Source organism: Physeter macrocephalus, chromosome 2, assembly GCF_002837175.3.
Source record: "Physeter macrocephalus isolate SW-GA chromosome 2, ASM283717v5, whole genome shotgun sequence".
In the NCBI taxonomy this organism is placed as follows: domain Eukaryota; kingdom Metazoa; phylum Chordata; class Mammalia; order Artiodactyla; family Physeteridae; genus Physeter; species Physeter macrocephalus.
The window spans coordinates 92,975,156-92,996,161 of NC_041215.1; the positions used below are offsets into that span (position 1 = coordinate 92,975,156).

At 34.9% G+C, this 21,006-nt stretch overlaps 1 protein-coding gene across 8 annotated transcripts in view; it reads left to right on the forward strand.

Annotated features, from left to right (window-relative positions):
* Positions 1-21,006, forward strand: part of GULP1 (GULP PTB domain containing engulfment adaptor 1) — a 277,575-nt gene that overhangs the window by 106,340 nt on the left and 150,229 nt on the right. Inside the window, exon 3 of one of the 8 annotated variants that reach the window (XM_028479903.2) lies at positions 4,250-4,334. The exons of the other annotated variants lie outside the window; for them this stretch is intronic. The gene's annotated coding sequence lies outside the window, so the exon portion shown is untranslated. The remainder of the gene's footprint in view (positions 1-4,249; positions 4,335-21,006) is intronic. 8 annotated transcript variants of the gene reach the window in all.

Below are 21,006 nucleotides of genomic sequence, written 5' to 3' on the forward strand. Positions count from 1 at the left end.
GACTTTGTGTACTATATCCTGGGAAGGGAGACTGTCAGTGATAATTCAGAGACAGGATTTGCCATTTATGAAGACAAGCCATGGTACGGCAAGCTCTTGAATATATTCAATTGAAAGATGAATAAAAAGCACACAAAACATGCAAGACATTTACTGCATTTAATCAGATATAGTTGGGTAAATATATATATATTTAAATTGATTGATTGATTGATTGATTGATTTTTGGCTGCATTGGGTCTTCGTTGCTTTGCGCTGGCTTTCTCTAGTTGTGGCAAGTGAGGGCTACTCTTCGTTGCGGTGCACAGGCTTCTCATTGTGGTGGCTTCTGTTGTGGCAGAGCACGGGCTCTAGGCGTGCGGGCTTCAGTAGTTGTGGCACATGGGCTCAGTAGTTGTGGCTTGCAGGCTCTAGAGCTCAGGCTCAGTAGTTGTGGCACACAGGCTTAGTTGCTCTGCAGCATGTGGGATCTTCCCGGACCAGGGCTCGAACCCATGTCCCCTGCATTGGCAGGCGGATTCTTACCTTTGCGCCACCGGGGAAGTCCTGGGTAAATATATTTGAACATTTGTTTCTAAAGTCTGGTAAGCTTTATTCATTTTCAGGTAAATGCCAGATCACAATAGTGAAGACTGAGTTTTTGAAAAAGTATTATAATTTCTGTTTTTGAAAAAGTTTTGGGTGCCCAGAAAATATTTTTTGTCTACATCAGGAAATTTTTCAAAATACTTAACAGTTAAACTCCATTTTAAAACTTGGATAGTGAGAATCCAGCAAATTCAAATATGTGTGAAATAATACAAATACAAGGTTGTTTTCTTTTCATTGTTCTGTAAAGCAGAGTCAATTTGGTTGTTTTTGTTGCTTCATTTCACTCATGACAGGAAATTCCTTTTCCTGTTATCTCTTATGGTATAATGTGGCTGCTTTTTAATGACTGTGAGTGTTTCTCAGCCAACGCTGGGAGCTTTTAAAGCATGGCTCATTGGATTATAAAGGATTGTTGTTTTGTTACATTTGCTCAAGCTAGTGCTATTAGCTAGAATTACCCAATAGTTTCTTTACACTTACTTACTTTCTTTACTTTCTGTGCCAGAAATTGCCTACACACTCTAAATTATGGGAATAGTTTAGGTGATCTTTGTTAGCAGCAAGGAAGATGCATTTTAAGTTTTTTTTCCCAGTGGTAACTATATACTATAATTTATTCAAATTAGTTAAAAATAGCAAAAAATACATTACTATAGAAAGTCTAGAGAATTAGTTCGTATTTATTCAACTATGCTATCATTTGAAAAACTATTTTCACTTCATTTTAAAACGCTATTCCTATGTAAAACATGAGTGTATCCAATCTTAATGGAAGTCTGACATCATGGGAAAAATTGTTTAAAATGAGAATTCAAAAGATCCTTATTGATTATCTGGTCTCACCTCCTCATTGACAAAGAGCAGATTTGTTCTTTTAAGGAGGAACTTTTATTTCCCCCATTTAAAACTTTTGAATCAGTCACAGTCATTAATAACTTTGGTAGCCCTACCTATGTAAAAATTATGAAATTTTAAATATGTGAAGTCCAAACTAACAGAGTTTATATTTTAACTTGGAATATTTGTGTGTTTATGTGTGCATGCGTGTGTGTGTGTGTGTTTTGTGTTTACAGAGGGATGTAGGAGTTAATACAATGATAAAATGTCAATATGCCAAAATATATTTTTTCTTTTAGAACATTTTTACTAAAATTTCAGATTAAAAACATGAAGGGTTATCATAACCAGCCTTTTTAAAAATTTTATTTATTTTAATTTTTAAAATTATTTATCTATTTAAATTTTTATTGGAGTATAGTTGATTTATAATATTGTGTTAGTTTCAGGTATACAGCAAAGTGAATTAGTTATACATATACATATATCCATTCTTTTTCAGATTCTTTTTTTTTTTTTTTTTTTTTTTTGCGGTATGCGGGCCTCTCACTGTTGTGGCCTCTCCTGTTGTGGAGCACAGGCTCCGGACGCGCAGGCTGAGCGGCCATGGCTCACGGGCCTAGCTGCTCCGCGGCATATGGGATCTTCCCGGACCGGGGCACGAACCCGTGTCCCCTGCATTGGCAGGCGGATTCTCAACCACTGCGCCACCAGGGAAGCCCTCAGATTCTTTTCCCATGTTGGTTATTACAGATTATTGAGTAGATTTCCCTGTGCTATACAGTAGGTCCGTGTTGGTTATTTATTTTATTTTATTATTATTATTTTTTTAACATCTTTATTGGAGTATAATTGCTTTAAAATGTTGTGTTAGTTTCTGCTGTGTAACAAAGTGAATCAGCTATACATATATATATATCCCCAATTTATCTGTCAGTGGACACCTAGGCTGCTTCCATGTCCGGGCTATTGTAAATAGTGCTGCAATGAACATTGTGGTACATGACTCTTTTTGAATTATATATGTTTTGAATTATATATACGCTTTTCTCAGGGTATATGCCCAGTAGTGGGATTGCTGGGTCGTATGGTAGTTCCATTTTAAGATTTTTAAGGAGCCTCCATACTGTTCTCCATAGTGTCTGTACCAATTTACATTCCCACCAACAGTGCAAGAGGGTTCCCTTTTCTCCACACCCTCTCCAGCATTTATTGTTTGTAAATTTTTTGACGATGGCCATTTTGACCGGTGTGAGGTCATACCTCATTGTAGTTTTGATTTGCATTTCTTTAATTATTAGTGATGTTGAGCATCCCTTCATGTTTTTGTGGGCAATCTGTATATCATCACCAGCCTTTTGTTGTTGGTATTTCCATCCACTCATTCAGTCATTCATCAATCAATTAAATTTTTTTTTGTCTCATATGTGGCAGGTTTGGGGTTAAAACCATAAAGAAGGCATAGCTTTTGCATTTGAGAATCTTTTTGGTTTAATAGAGTGAAAGTATGTGTAAATTAATAATTTCAAATAGTGTGACAGAATATATGGAGACTTGTATGGAGGGAGTGGCCATCTTTTTGGGAGTGGAGCACTCAAATACATGCTTAATATGGGAAAAAGCTTTACAGGCAGAGGGACAGGTAGAGCTGCAGAATGGAAGTACGAAGGACTTAGCAGGAGAATGGAAAAATCACATCTTCATTTTTAGAAATATAACTCTAGCTGCTTTTTGCTTTCATATGGAAAAACACCTCAAGTACAGCTAAGTAGCTGTTCTTTGTTTTTATTCAAAAGTGAGGTGTTGAACCTCCTTCATATTTTCTTTATTTTTAAAATATTTCTTATGTCAAAAAATTCAAAATTAAAAAAAATTCATTCACAATGTAGATAAACATTGAATAACCTCTGGACATACTGTTATTTTCTTGACCTTTTCATTTCTCTTTAAGTTTATTTTTTTATCCATCATGTATTATACCCTTTAAATATTGTATTTATTCCTCTCAAAATTCTCCAAATTCCTTTTAATACTTCAGTCCCGAATTCATCAGGTTTTATTTGAAGTGTTAATTAGTGATAAATTTAACTTGGAATTAGTTCTTATCAATGGCCTTTGGAAACAATAAATTTAGCCATAGTAATTGGTTAATTTCTAAGAATAAATTCAGTTGTCGTGCTTGTACAAATACGTATGTATGTGTATATATACACATGTACATATATTACACATACACTATACACACATACCGCACATACACATAACTTGCATATGATTTCTCTGTATACATATATATAAATATATACATATACTCATAAATTCATTCCTGGAACTAAATGATAGGCCATTCCTTCAACCTTTTCCTACACTTAAATAGCCTTTGTCGGTTTGATGTTTTATTTGTTGTTTGGCAAACATGAAACTTAAAAGTAGAACTTAATTTAGATTTGCTTTTCACTTTATATTATGAAGCTCTGATGTATTTTCTAATTTAGTTGAATATGTGCACATCTATTTAAAGTAAATAAGCATTCAAATTAAATAGAGAATTTTAGTAAAATATTATTAATCGGTTCTGAACTCAGGCAGGAATTTTGATTTAGGAAAAAAAAACCCTGCAGCACATTAAAAAGAAATTTTCTCAACTGTTACTGAAAATACCTTTTTCTTTCCTAAGCCTTTTCCAGGACACACAGGTTACAGGATGTAATAAGACTCTCTTTCTTACTGTGACTACATGAGAGCAGTGGAGTTTCTCTTGCCTGTGCTAATTAGAGGCACTGACCCTATAGAGGCACTATTTATTTCTATGCTGCTTCAGTTTCCAGACCCCTGGACTCCTCAAACATCTCTTTGACCTCCTTTCTGAGAAGTACTGCCTAGAAGATGAGCTGTTCACAAATCAGGTAGAGATTCAGGTTAATCTTTAGTACTATATGGTCTGCTTTTCAAAAGTCAAGCATGGATGGCTTCTTTTCCTTAGCTGTTTCCAGTTTATTCACTGCTCCTGAGGATGAAAAAAGTCAAGTTCTACCAGCTGAAGGTGAGTTTTTTAGAAACTCTATTTGTTTATAATTGTGCCCTGCTTTTCTGTAGCACTACACTCAAAGAGCCCAGTAAAGTATAGATATTTTTTATCCCATTTTAAAGATGAGGAAATATCTTTATTCCTTTAAAACTGTTGTATGTGTTTGTAGAAACAATTTATTCCCACTTTATAGCCCTAATGAAAGAAATTAAATTCCAGACAATATGTGATTTAGCCTTGGCCATATAGATAATGAAAATGAGAATTAGAACCAGTTTTAACTATTCCTAAGGTAGTATTCTTTCTGCTGCGCAATGCTGCGTACACCCTTATGCCTCTTTCATTAGTTTTAAATAAAACAATAGATTCTTCCAAAAATTCCATGTCTATGACCTGATTGCATTTTAAGAGTACTACATCCTGTAAAACATACTCTTTTAGAAATTCCTGAGAAAGAATTATTTTAAATTTTAAAAATGTGATGAAAAACAAAATTTCTGTGCTAATCAGTATTTTTGAGCTCCATATAATTTTAGTAACTAAAAAGTCAGTTAAAGGTATTATTGTGAAAAATTTAACATGTCAAAATCATTTTCATTATGAGTTAACAGAAATATAAATGTTCATGAATTAACATTTTAAAATGGATAAAGTTGAAAATAGCACTTTTAAAATTTATTTCTTTTTACTTATTTTCAGACTTCCATCATGTTTCTATTTTAAAAAATATATATGTATATATTATGTTTCTATATATGTATATATGTATATGCATATACACACAATATATATGTATATGTATGTGTGTGTACTTGAGTTTCAGTCTTGAAAATAAACCTTCTTTAAAGTCAGGTCTATCTGCCTCATTTCAGGATATTTTGGTATTTCATTAACTACAGGTATTAAAAAATAATCGTGTCTTCTTAAATGTGCAGCTATTGGAGGAATCATTCTCTGGCCTTATGATAGAAATCTTTCTGTTGAATTAGATGGTCAAATGTAAAGTTGAGTAGCTGAGATTGTTATTTGAATTGATAGCAAAGAGGACTACTAACTAGCAACACATGAAATATACCTATTAAAAATTGCGACTCTTTTAATCCTTTAAAATTTTTACAAGTGTAAATTTTATAATATAAAAATACTTTATCAAAATTACTAATATCAGTTGAATTGAATTCACTATAATAGTTGTAAATTGTTTTTAATTTTTATTATGAAAAATTTCAGACGTGCAGAGTTCACGGTAGTGTAATGAACCCTCATGTATCTCTCACCCACCCTCAGCAATTTCCATGCATGGCCATTCTGTTCATCCGTATGTTTTTCCTTACTCCTCTCCTAGTATTATTTTGATGCAAATTCCAACATTCTCTAATTTCATCCATGAGTACTTCTGTGGGAATCTCTAAAAGATAAAACCATTTTAAATGTAATTGCTATGCCGTTATGACATGAAAATAATAATTCTTTAATAGCATCAATAGCTAGCCATGTTTAAATTCGCAGTTGTCTGATAAACATCATAGTGTTTTCAATTTGCTTGTTTTAAATATAACCTATAATCCTAACAAGTCCATAATTTACAATTTTTCATGTGTCTTTTCAGTATCATTTAATCAGTAATTTTCTCCTTCATCTTTCTTTCTTCTTCCCCCCCATATAACATATAAATGTTGAAGAAGCCTGGTCCTTCGTGCTGTAGAGTTTCTCACCATCTGAATTTTAATGATGGCATCCCTGTGGAGTAGTTTAACATGTTCCTCAGTTCTCTGAATTTTCTGTAAAATGTTAATGATACAGATTTTGATCAGAATCAGGTGTGATTTTCTTTTGGCAAATCTGTCTCCTAGTGGTGTAGTGTTCTTTCATCAGGAGTTACATAACTTTTGCTTGTTTTTCTTGTTTGATATTATGTAGCCACTGATGCTCAATGGCTCCACTAATTTACTAGGGATTGAAAATGAATGTTCCAATTCTATCATTACTTTTACAGTTACTAGCAGGATACTTCTAAAGAAATAACTGCCCTTCATCTACTATTGTGTTAACTAATGAAATAGTTTACATAGGAAAGTCAAGATAAATGATTGGTTCTTTCCCTTTATTTGCTGGCTCTCAAAGTAATGAATTTGTTTTCTAGCATTTTTCAATGTTGAGAGATGAATTATCCTTTCTTATTCTTATTAGCTCATGAATTTAGACATATTTGACATGTTTCAATCAATTTCAGTTATTATTCTAATTGATGATGAATTTTCCATTGGGGCCTTTTCAACCTTATACTTAGACTATGTACAATTCCTGTCCCAGACATTGAATCAGCCATTTGTCCAAGGAACTTTGGTTCTTTAGTGGGAAGTACTATTTTTTAAGACCAAAACTTGGGTGCCAGAGTGCTGCTCATTGCTACTGGAGTTGGTTGTTTCTAACCTTTCAATATTCCTTTTTTTTTAAAGATAAAAATAGGTCTTGAGTTTACACTGATTGTTCCAGTTTGAAATCAGGACTGTAGAGCTTTTACTTAACTATTTCTGTTTCACATATGTATCTTCTTTCACCTGCATTAAGAATCCCAGTTCTCAATACCAATGAAGACAATGGAATATAATGTTATTCATTGTTATCCCACTTTATAGACAAAAGAGACTCAGAGTCACAATTCCAGTACTATCTCACTTATATGATTACTGAGTTTAAATTTTGTTTTCACTTCCTTTTGTCCTTATGATATATCCCCTTAGAGATATTAGGTCAGATTATTCTGTTTTAGAGTCACATGAAATAACTCTTGTCTGTATAGTTATACTACCAACTGGATACATATTTAGGATCATATTTTTCATTTTATTTTCTGTTTTCAGAAATTGCCCTTTTTAAATTTAATTTTGCTTTATAATTTAGTAAAAATTTACCTGTTTTCAAAGTTCAATCTATTAAGCAATGTATACTTAAAGAAGACAGGCCTCAATCTTTGTCCTCCATTTGTTGAAATTTTACTGCATTAAATATATATCATTTCTTTTCTCTCTCCCTCTCTCTTTCTCCTTTCTCCCTCTATATTTATATATTATATGCATACATATATATACATACACATGCATATACATACATTTATACATCCACTATATAGTACATAATAACACACACATAAATATAAAATTTTTTTCTGAACTGTTTGAGACGAAGTAGCAGACATGCTGTCCCATTACCCCTTATTAGTTCAGCAACTTTCTTCTACAAACAAGGACATTCTCCTTTATAACCACAGTATAGCCATAAAAATCACAAAATTAATATTGAATTCCATCATCTCACTCACAAACTCTATTCCTGTTTTGCTGAGAGTCCCAATAGTATCCTTCAAGATCCAATTTAAGGATTGCATATTACATTTAGCTGTCTCTTTAATCTCTCAGTTTGGAAAGTTACCCGTCTTCCCTTTCCTTTCATGACCTTGACATTTTTTAAGAATACTGGCTACTTTGCAGAGTATTTCTCAATTTGGGTTTGTCTGATGTTTTCTCATGATTAGATTCAGGTTATACTCTTTTGTGGTTTGAACACTGCAAAAGCATTGCTGTGTTCTCAGTGCATCAGGAGCCACATGGTGTCTGTATGTCCCAATACTGGTGATCATTTTCTCAACTTTTTTAATATGGTATCTGCCTTATTTCTCTTCTGTAAAGTTTGACAATCAGTAGTTTTATGCAAATAAGTAATTAATATTTGGGAGAGATATTTTAAAACCTTGTGAATAACTTGATCTACATCAAATTTCACCTATTAGTTTTAGCACTGATTACCCTTATCTTAATTAGTTATTGCTGTGATGGTTGCCAAATGATGGCTTTTTAATTCTGTCATTCCTTCTATGTTGGCATTCTACTATAAAGTACAATTTTCCTTTTCCGTAACATATGTATTCGGTTGGCCAAAAAGTTCGTTCAGGTTTTTTCCATAAGACGTTATGAAAAACCCAAATGAACTTTTTGGCCAACCCAATAATTATTTATAGCATTATTGACTCATGACTCCGATTTTATTTAATGGTTTATAATCCATTACTATCATTATTTATGTTCTTTAAATTGTCTCAATGGTAACCCTCTAGGCTCTTGTGTCACTTTGACATAACCTCCATCATTCTTTGAGCACTTTTTTGCTTTTTGAGCAGAAGAGGTTCAGGTTCATCTTGTACTTTCTCTGCCTCAGCCCTGGTATCAGTCATTTCTCCAAGGCCTGCCAACACTGCCCTTGACAAAGAACACACAGGAAGTGGCTGGCTGGTCCCAGGTCAGCTTGGTCAACATGTCAGTTTAGTCCTGAGTAAGCCCCTGGGCTAGATTGAGTCCTGGCTCTATGAACCATTCATTTTATTTTATGTTTTGTTTTAATCTCTTGTTTTCCTATGATGTGCAATATCTGATCTCTTCTTCTCTCCCTTCTCGTTAACTCCAGCATCTGACTCAAAGTAACAGTCTTTATTTTGCTGTTTATGTATAAAATACAATTAGCAAGTTCATTCCACTTTTCACATAATTTCCATGGTTACATCCATTTTTGATACTGTCCTTTATCAGTATTGCACATTACATGTTCTACCCTGTACTCATCATTTCTTCTTGGTTTTACATATGAATATATATATATATCTTTTTAAATTTGACTTATTTTTTGAGATGAAATTCACAACATGAAAATAACTATTTTAAAGTAAGCAGTTCAGTGGTATTTAGTCCATTCACAGTGTTCTTTAAACACTGTCTCTATCTAGTTACAAAACATTTTCATTGCCCTAAAAGAAAACCCCATACCTAGTAAGCAGTCAGTCCTCATTCCTACCTCCTCCCAGCACCTGGCCACCACCAAGTTGCTTTTTGATTTACTCTTTCTAGATATTTCAAAGAAATGGGATCATATAATATCTGGCTTTTAGTGTCTGATTTCTCTCACTTTAGTATAATGTTTTTGAAGATTCATCCACATCGTAGCATATACTAATACTTCAGTCCTTTTAATGGCTAAATAATACTCCATTGTGTATATATAACACATTTTTGTTTAACCATTCATCCATTAATGAACATTTAGGTTGTTTACACCTTTTGATTATTGTAAATAGTGCTGCTATGAGCATTTGCGATAAGTATTTGAGTACTTTTTTCAGTTCTTTTGGGTCAATTCCTGGATCATGGGGTAATGCTATGTTTAACTTTTGAGGAACAGCCAAACTGTTCCATAGCGGTTGCATCATTTTACATTCCCGCCAGCAGTGTCTCCACACTCACGAACACTTGTTATTATCTGTTTTTTAAAAATTATTATTATAGTGATTCTAGTGAGTGTGAAATGGTATCGCATGGTTTCAATTTGCATTTCCCTAATGATTAGTGATGTTGAGCATCTTTTCATGTTCTTGTTGGCCATTGGTATGTCTTTGGAGAAATGTCTTTTCAAGTCCTTTGACCATTTTTAATTGGGTCGTTTGCCTTTTTGTTGTTTGAGTTGTAAATGTTCTTTATATAGTGAAGATATATTTAGTGTTCACCACTAGCCTTATGTAATTGTTTCTCTTGTTAGTTTGGCTGCCTGAAGGTGATACTTCAGGAAGAGGTGATAGGAATGTTTCCTTAGTTCTCACATGCTGACAACAGTTGGTCTACACCTTAATATTTCAAAGGTATTTGCTTGATCTAAAATCTTTAGTTCCCATTTTTCTTTCTTCAGTTGTCTTCTGCCATTAGCATTGTTGTTAAAACTTTGATTTCAATCTGACTTTTTTCTTCTTTCTAAGTGCCTTGGAGTTTTTGCCTACATTCTCAAATTTTTTTTTTCTTTCACTTTAAATTTTACTGGAATTTGACTACAATATGTCTTGTTGGTCATTTTGGTGACTTTGCCCAAGTATACAATGTAATATTCATATGTGCATATTTTTAAATCTTTTTTTCCTTTTTTTTTTTTTTTTTTTTTGGCTCACGGGCCCAGCCGCTCTGTGGCACGTGGGATCCTCCCAGACCGGGGCGCGAACCCGGTTCCCCTGCATTGGCAGGCGGACGCGCAACCACTGCGCCACCAGGGAAGCCCTTTTTTTCCTTTTTAGTAAAGTTTTTTTTTTAATTTTTAATTTTAGTATTCATTCTGTCCCATTGTTTTGGCTGTCTCCTTTGAGCACTCATTATATGTTGGGTTATTTTTTCTGCATTCTAAATTTATAGACTTCCTCTCAAATCCTTTGTATCTCTTTCTTCATTTCTTTTTTTTAAACTTAAAAAATTCTTCCTATTTTTATCTTTTAGTTCTTTATAGCGCTATAAAGACTGTGTTTTCATTCTTCTGGTTTAGTTTTTCCTTCTGAAATTACTTGTTTCATTTATTTCTAAATTTTCTGAGTTTTGTCACCTAATTTTTGAGTTTTCCTAATTTTTATTGTTGTTTTTCAGGTCTTCTGTTATTTTCTTAATTTATTTTGGCTTATTTTGAAAAATTAGGCTAGAGTCTTAATTTGATTTGTTGGCAAGTCTTTTGGCATACTTTCATTGCTTATAATGATATTATTCTCTTCTCATTTTCTTTTATATTTTTATTACAATTTTATGAGATTCTAATACAATTTTTTTTCATTTAAAAATTTTTGGTATGAGATTAGGTTTGCTGAAAGTTTGAACAAAAGTAGTGGCTTACAATGTCTTTTCTAGCTTCATAACACTAAAATTCTCTCTTCTGTGGATAGCTTCATACTTTCAGATTCTGGCCTTGTCTTCTGCCCTAAGTTTTTCTGGACTTTTTCTTTAGTCCATTATTTCAGTTTATCTCAGTTTGTTTCTCTCCCCAGAAGTTATCTTTATGGGAGGCTTTAATGGGTAGCTTTTGGAAATTCATAGCACCCAGCTTGTTCTGACCATTTTGGACCTTAACCCAAATCTCTTGCCCACCCCAGTGAGTTGGAATGGAAAATTCCCTCTCAATTACTGCAGCTCGCACTGAGAACCTGTTGGCTATTTTGGTGTGTTAAATCACCTTTTGATTTCCTTTATTTTCTTCTTCACAGATGCTGATACCATGAGTGTCTCTGGCTGTCCATTTTTTATCCTCACTGAGTTGCATTATGATATTCTCAGAGACAGCTCATGTATTCATTTTCTATGTCTTGTAACAAATGTTGTGCTGTATAAAACACTTCACTGCTTGAAGCTATAGTCATTTGTTTCCACACAGTTTTTGTGTGTCAGAAGTCCCATAGACTTCCTTGGCTGGGTCCTCTGCTTAGGGTATCGCAAGGCTGAAATTAAGATGTTGGCTGGATTGCGTTCTCATCAGTAGACTCGACTAGAGAAGAATCTGCTTCCAAGGCTTCTTGGGTTTTTGTCAGAATTCATTTTCTTGTAGCTGTACAATTCATGGCTAGGCCAGTTAAGGAGAGTCAAAGTCTGTTTTTCTTAGAGTATCCAGTTTAGGGGGAAGGGTGTGCTCTCTTCATGAGCAGTTCACAGCCTGGCTCTTTGCTTCTTCAAGGCCAAAAAGAGAGAGTCTCTTTCTTCAGAAAGAGCTCAGTCCCTCTTTTAAGGGCTCACACTTGATTAAGCCAGGTCCACCCAGGATAATTTCTTTTTTGATTAACTTAAAAAAAATCAACTGTTTGGGGACCTTAATTGTATCTGCAAAATCCCTCCACCTTTATTACCTAATGTAATCCTGAGAGTGATACCCATTATACTCACAGGTCCTACCCATATTCAATGGGAAAAATTTAAAGGGTGTGTATTAACAGGCAAGAATCTTGGGGACATCTTAAAATTCTACCCATCACATTTTGTCACATAATTTAGTTGTAGATTTTGTTCCTAGATTTTTCATTTTGCTCTGTTGATTGTACTTTTTTTTTTTATGAAGGAATTCACAAACTCTCCACCATTATCACCTTTTCCAAAAATCCTATAAGTAAATTTTTATGCTAACAAAATTAAATATGAGATAATATAATAACAAAAGACACTATGACATCATAGGTATGATCTTCCTATTTTATCAAAGTGTAGGTACTTAAGGCCTCATCGTTTTACTTTGGGATTACCTTCCTCATGAATTTAGATTCTCCTCCCAAGCACCCATCATAAAAACATTTTCAAGCCTTTCCTTTTCTGTAGTAGTTGGTATATTTTACTGTCTTTTTTCTTTGACCAGTGGTTTCCAAAGTGGGACACATGAATTAATATAGGGGATTTAAGGAGAAAAAAAAAAATTAAAATTTTTAATCAAAATCAATTTTTATCTCATACTTTTTGATTTCTGTTTTTAGATATCAATATTGAGAAAGTAGTATATACATTTAATTTTTAAATTAAATATATATGTATATATTAATTTGTACATGTGTTGGGGCACATGCTCAAGCATTTTCTACATATAGTCTTCATAAAGAAAACATTTTGGGGCTTCCCTGGTGGCGCAGTGGTTGCGCGTCCGCCTGCCGATGCAGGGGAACCGGGTTCGCGCCCCGGTCCGGGAGGATCCCACATGCCGCAGAGCGGCTGGGCCCGTGAGCCATGGCCGCTGGGCCTGCGCGTCCAGAGCCTGTGCTCCGCAACGGGAGAGGCCACAACAGAGGGAGGCCCGCATACCACAAAAAAAAAAAAAAAAAAAAGAAAACATTTTGAAAACTACTTTTTTGATCATGAAGTACTTCAAGAGGGGCTATATACTTCTATTTCTAGCTGTTTATCCTTAGCTCTTGGCATATAGGTAAGAACACAATAAAATTTGGCCAGTCTGCAGTAAAAATAACAAGTCTTACTACTTATCTGGACCACAGCATTATTCATCATAGACTTACCTTCTTTTATCAGATTTACCATACCAGTTCTGCTAGGATGACTCTTCTAAGATATCCTTGTTTTTAATATGTGAAAACCACCCTTGAGTTATATTTTTCATATTATGCATTAATATCTGTTAACTGATAGGACAAGTATTATGAGGCAATGTCTCTGAATCTTTTATAGAAATGTAGAAATTTTGCTTTCCAGGTTACATTTTGTTCCCCAAGAAAGACGAGCATTAAGAGCTAAATTTACTGATTCTTTTTGAAACTGTTCTTCAGGCCTCTTTAAAATTCAGAGCCCACGTGATCTAATTGGCAGTTGCACATATCAAGTTAGAATTGATTATACATTGGTATCATCTGTTTGTTCTATTTAGAGGTGAAATAGCATTTCTTTTTCCACTTTGGCTTCCATATTTGCTTGGCACTCAAAGTGCTTGGAGTTGTAAGTTACACAGCACAAAAGACAAAGGAGAATTTTAAAAAAATTAACTCTTCAAAAGAATGTTTAGCAGTTCTGAGATCAAAGGTCATCTGCTAGCATCTTGTATCTTATTATCCAAAAGCAGGTATTAATTCCCCAGATGCACACAGCATGGTGCCTGTATATCATCTGTGAAACAAATGTACTTTCTGGCTATCAAGAAATGTTTTGTTGTTGTGTTTTTGCCCCGCTGAGTGAAGGATTTAAAATTAAACTTCAATTTATATGGGTATTTTTGATGATATGTTAAATTTTATAATCATTACACTTAATCCACTTTAAATAAAAATATTTTATTATTTCAAGAAAATAAAATTATTTTAACTAAAAGCAAAAGGTTTGCACATTGATGCCGGAAGCTAAGACTTACGTATTAATTTGTTCTGTCAGTTGATAAATGTAAAAAAAAAACATAAAGTAGGAAACAAAATCTCAACAATTTAAACATTGCCTAATATAGAAGGATTTTTTAGGCAGTCTATAAATTAGATCTTATTAACACAAATGTAGCTGAATCTGCCGATAATCTAATGAATTGTGTAATCTTTGTAACTTTAATAACACTGACATGAATATTTTTAAATATTACGATGATTGTACTCCATAGTACTTCATAGACCAAGTCAGGAAGGGATCAAACCGACATGAAAAGTAAGCATCATGCATATTTAAGATGTCAGGCTCTCTGGTTTTTGTGGTTAGAGAAAAGAAAAGTGGGACATGAGCTGCATTGCCACCCAGCCTCTTCTTTTGTTCTAATTGGAACTAGCCTCAGGCATGAAGAAAGGAACAGAAACAGGGGCTTTTGCTTTAAGATTATTTTTTTATAAGTGTTCTTCCATATCAGTGGTAATATTAGTACAGAACTGTAAAATATAATTGCTTAGAAAGTATCCAAAAGAGAAACCTTGACTCACAATATACCCCCAAATTTGCTCCTCACTCATTTTTTTCCTTGAAGATCCTACAGATCGCTGATAACTCACCTTCTCTCAAATCTGCTTTACGCCACAATCCATCTGTTAGTAAGAACTTATGGCTCCATCCTTAAAATATCTGCATAATTTGACCAATTTTTATTTCTGTGTGGCTAACTCAGAACAAACTACCTTTCTTTGTCATTTCCACCAGCCCCCCTACTTGGCCTCCCTGCTTCCACGCTTATACCATGTACCCTCCCCTCAATGGTCTATTTTTCATTTACTGTCAGAGTGATACTTCTGAATAAAAAGTCAAGTTGTATCACCTTTTTTGCCAAATCTTTCCAGTGTCTTCCTATTGTACTTAGAACAGAATCTATACTCCTTACCATGTTTACAAAGCCCTACAGCATCTGGACCTGCTGACCTCCACTCCTACCACTTTCCTTCTTACCTGCAGCCTCTGCATACTGGCTTCCTTGCTATTCTTCAAAATGCCAGGCTTGTTTTTCCCTCTTGCTCTTGTCAGAAATCTCCTCAGCTTACTGCCTCACTTCACCCAGGTCTCTACTTAGAAGTCATCTTACCTTCCCTTTCTAAACCTCCAATCTAAAATTGTGCTCCATCATATCAGTTTCTAACCCTTTACCCTGCCTTAGTTTTTATAGTACTTTTCACTGCCTAAAATTGTTATATATTTATTTTATTACTGCCTCCTCCCCCTCTTCCCCGCCCCCCCCCGCCCCCCCCTCCCAAGAATGTCACGAGAGAAAGGAGTTTGTCTTTTTCAGTTACATCTTCCTAGCATTCAGATCCATGCCTGGAAACAGAGATGGTGCTCAATAAATATTTGTGAAAAGGAAGAAGGAAGGAAGGAAAGGAGGGAAGGGAGGGGAAGCGGGAAGAAAGAGGGGTGATTTCTTCAAGGCCTATTTCATTGTCTTTCTAAAAGGAAAAAAAAACTATTTCCTTCTCCTCACAACACATCTGACAACTGATGTGTTGAGCTTTTCCACAACAAACAATTCTCCAGTTCTTCGTGGACACCAACTGGATGTCCTCCAATTTAACTAAATTCTGATAACATCTACGTATAGTTAGCACAGATCGCACAGGTTAACAGCTCAGTTAACAGCTCAAGACTGCCCCCACTTCAGAAGCCAATCACAAGTCCCAGATTGTCACCTGCACTTCTGACCAATTGGCTGTAAATTGGGCGTTCCCACAAACCCCTCTTTGGGTTCAGTAATTTGCCCATAGAACCCAGGGAAAGAATCTACTTACTAGTACCAATTTTTAAAAAAATTGTATTTTAAAGGATACAAATGAGTAGTCAGATGAAGAAATACATATGGTGACGTCCACAGGAGCTTCTGTCTCTGGAGTTTGGGATACACCACCCTCCAGGCACATGGATGCATCTTGTCCACCAACCCAGAAGCTCTCCAAACCCCTTTGTTTAGGGTTTTTGTGAGGTTCCATTATGTAGTCATGATTGAGTAGATCATTGGTCATTGGCATTGAGCTCAATCTCTAGCCCCTCTCCCTTCCCCAGAGGTGGGAGGTAGTGCTGAAAGTTCCAGCCCTCTAATCTAATCCTCTGGCAAGGAGCCCCATCCTCCAAGTCACCTCATTAGCATAAACTCAGGTTTGGTAGAAAGGGACTTACTATGAATAACAAAAGACACTCCTCTCATCCCTATCACTCAGGAAATATCAAAGGTTTTAGGAGCTCTGTGCCTGGAACCAGGACGAAGACCAAATATACATCTCTTATTATATCAAAATATCATACCCTCTAAGCTGGAATGATCTTCTCTCATATTACTTTATGTACTTGTCTCTCTTGTTACTTTTACTCTCTATTATTTATTATTTATATGTATGCACATATTAAATCTTTCCTGGTGGACTGTCATCTCCTTAAAGCTAAGTTCTGCTCTTTTTGATTTGAGTACAGAGTATCACAGGATCTTAATAAGTAATTGTTTAATGAACAGGTGACCCTACACAGCCATACCTAGGTGGGTTTTTGGTCAGGTGCCTTCCAAAAGTGAGAATGAACTGTGATGATATTATTATTCTTCCTTTCTGCTCAGTTTCTTCCAATGAGTTTTATTTACTTATATTATGTTTAAATAAGCTAATCAGGCACAGGCTATTTGAGTGAATTTGGGTAAATTTCAAGCTAATCTAATGTTGATTGACCCCCCCCCATTTCATATACTTAGAAATGTTTGGTAGATATCCAAAAATTGTTTGAGTGCACAGCCAAATTCTGAAGAAAGAAAGGGAAGAGTCATGCTGTGATGGAAGATACGGCCTTGGGCTTGCTTAAAACAAGGTAGCTGACATCTAGCTGCATACATAAAACTTGAGTGTTGCTCCCACTATGAAAGTGAGGTTAAAAAACAAACAAAAAAAAAAACAAAAATGAAAAACCTGTCCACTGATCCAGGCAAGCAGTTTGGACACTTTTGTCTGTACAGGGTCTTGGTTGGGAGAAAAATCATCATCAGGTAATTCATCATCGACACAATCAGGTAAATCAGGTAATTCATCATCAGCATCATCAGGTAAATCATCATCAGCACAATCCCTCCATTTATACATATAGTAGATATTCCACAAATGTTCAAAACTCAAACTGTACTTAAAAGTTTTAGGGAGAGATGCTTTTTTTTTAAGGAAACACTAAATTATTTCCTTAAATTAGGACTATAATTAAATTATCAGCTTTAAATTATACTCTTCTCTAAAAACCATGTCCCACTCCTTTTCATATCCCAAGGGGAACAGATTTCTCATCAACTATTGGTGTTCAATAGATGTTTGGAAATGATGGTGAGCTAATAATCTCAACATTCCAGAGAATAAGTAAATTCAGAAAAAGTAAAATTTGAGGTTGGGAAGGGATAGATTTCATGAAGATTAGAGTCTAAAACTCAAGATTTTTACTAATGGCGAAATCCTTATCCCCTCACTTAAAGCACATTTATCATTTAATATGGCATTCTAATCAGCTTGATTCTCCAAGTTCCTGTCAGGTAGCAAATTAGAACAATTAAATTAAAGTTAGAGGGGAAAAAAAATCTGTCCTAGAAAATTCTTAAGCAGACAAAGACATACATACAAGAATGTCTTTATAACATTCTTTCTGTATCCCCAAACCAAAAAATATTTATTAAATGGAGTTTGGTTAAACAAATTATATTGTATTTATACGGTGGAATGGTAATTGACCTTTTCCTCCCCATCTTTATTGGGGTATAATTGACAAATAAAAATTGCATATGTTTAATATGAACAACTTGATTTAATATATGAATACGTTGTGAAGTGATTACCACAGTCAAGCTAGTTAACATTCATCACCTCACATAGTAACCACTTTCTTTTAATGGTGAGAACAAATAAGATTTATTCTCTTAGCAAATTTCAAATTTGCAAAACAGTATTATTAACTGTAGTTACCATGCTGTACATTAGATTCTCAGAACTTATTCATCTTAAAACTGAAAGTTTGTACCCTTGACCAGCGTCTCCCAATTTCCCCGACTCCCCAGCTCCTGGCAACCACCATTCTTCTCTCTGTTTCTATGAGTTTTACGTTTTTTTAGATTCCACATTAAGTAAGATCATGCAGTATTTATTTTTCTGTGTCAGGCTTATTTCTCCCAGCATAATGTTCTCTAGGTTCATCCATATTGTTACAAATGGCAAGGTTTCCTTCTTTTTTTATGACTGAATAATATTACATTGTATATATATACCACATTTTCCTTATCCATTCATCTGGACACTTAGATTGTTTCTGTATCTTGGCCACTGTGAATAATGTTGCAATGAATGCAAGAGATACCTTGTTTATCTGATATAAGGGTAGCCAGCACTAATCTCTTTTGGTTATTATTTCCATGGAATATCTTTTTCTATCCTTTCACTATTATCTTATGTGTGTCCTTAAAGCTAAGTAAGTCTCTTATAGGTAGCATTTTATTAGATTTTTTTTTTTAATCCTTTCAACCATTTTGTACTGTTTGGAGAATTTAATCCACATATATCAAAGTGATTAGTTCATTTTTTCCTCTCTTTCTGTCTTCCTTTGTGATTTGTTGATAGGGGTTAGAAACAAGTCGCAAAGAAGACATACACAAAGAAGACATACAGATGGCCAAGAGGCACATGAAAAGCTGCTCAACATCACTAATTGTTAGAGAAATGCAAATCAAAACCACAATGAGGTATCACCTCAAACTGGTTAGAATGGGCATGATCAGAAAATCTCTACAAACAATAAATGCTGCAGAGGATATGGAGAAAAGGGAACCCTCTTGCACTGTTGGTGGGAATGTAAATTGGTACAGTCACTATGGAGAATAGTATGGAGGTTCCTTAAAAAACTAAAAATAGAATTACCATATAACCCAACTATCCCACTACTGGGCATATACCCAGAGAAAACCATAATTCAAAGACACATGCACCCCAGTGTTCATTGCAGCACTATTTACAATAGCCAGGTCATGGAAGCAACCTAAATGCCCATTGACAGATGAATGGATAAAGATGTGGTACATATATGCAATGGAATATTATTCAGCCATAAAAGAGAACAAAATTGGGTCATTTGTAGAGACGTGGATGGATCTAGAGACTGTCACACAGAGTGAAGTAAATCAGAAAGAGAAAAACCGCTCTTAGCAAATACCGTATGCTAACACATATGTTTGGAATCTAACAAAAAATGGTTCTGATGAACCTTGGGGCAGGACAGGAATAAAGACGCAGATGTAGAGTATAGACTTGAGGACACAGGGAGGGGAAAGGGTAAGCTGGGAAGTGAGAGAGTAGCATTGACTTATATACACTACCAAACGTAAAATAGATAGCTAGTGGGAAACAGCTGCATAGCACAGTGAGATCAACTCAGTGCTTTGTGACCACCTAGAGGGGTGGGACAGTGAGTGTGGGAGGAAGATGCAAGAGGGAGGGGATATGGGGATATATGTATACATATAGCTGATTCACTTTGTTATATAGCAGAGACTAACACAACATTGTAAAGCAACTATACTCCAATAAAGGTGTTAAAGAAAAGGAGAATTATTAGAACAGATGCATGACTACTAGCAGTGGTCATGTGTTTGTATTATGCACATAAGACAAATAGGATTTAACTTGGCACAAAGTTGTCTTAGCTTTGTAGAAGTATATGGGTGAGGAAATAGAACAGTCCTTCATCCTCAGTCCCATTGGGAGGGCCTATAACTATGCAGCCTCCTGAACTCTCATCCCTGCAGGGATGTGAATGAAGATGAGAAAGGATCAAAGGATGAGGCTAACGTGAGTTACGTTCCACCTTACACAGAGATCCCTGCATTGATATTCCACTGGAGTTTTGCCTTTTCAGGTATATATGTCCAAGACCTATGCCATAGACCCACAGGTCCATGTTTTTCTCACAGACCAGGAGATCAGTCAACAGGACAATCTTCTCTTTGTACACAGCATTCCACCTTTATCTTAACTCAGTAAGAACTTACTGACAGGAGGGCCTGTTCAATTAGTGTACCTGGAAAAATCACTATCCACATGGAAATTCATTAGATCCCAACCTTACTCCATAAACAAAAATGAATTCCAGATGTGTTAAGAATTTAAATGTGAAAGTAACTTTAATTCTTGGTATAGAAATATAGGTGAATAAGTTAGTTCTTGGGGGAAATGAGAATTTAGACATGTCTCCTCCAAGAAATACAGAAAATTGGACTAAATTTTCAAAAGTCCCTTAAATTATAAGACATTATAAATGGAAAGATTCACTTACACAAAGGACTTAAAGATCTAAATAACTATCAAAGGTCCTAATGCTAAGAGAAATTGGACAAGAAAATGGTTTCAAAATCTTTAAACACACAAGAAATTATAAATAGCAATCAGTAATATATATTGAGATATTATCATTGAAGGCCATTTAATTTTGAAAAATAAGATCTGATTAGTGTTGGAGAGGGTGTTGGTTAAGTTTTTCTTATGGTGTAAATCAAGGCAATGACTTTGTATGACAGTTTCGCACTGTCTCCTAAAACTGAGCATTTGTATACCCTTATAGTTTGAGTTTCACTCTAAGTATACCAAGAAGCTTACGTGGTGGATGGATCTAGAGACTGTCACACAGAGTGAAGTAAATCAGAAAGAGAAAAATAAATATCACATACTAACGCATATATGTGGAATCTAGAAAAATGGTACAGATGAACCAGTTTGCAAGGCAGAAATAGAGACACAGATGTAGAGAACAAATATATGGATGCCAAGG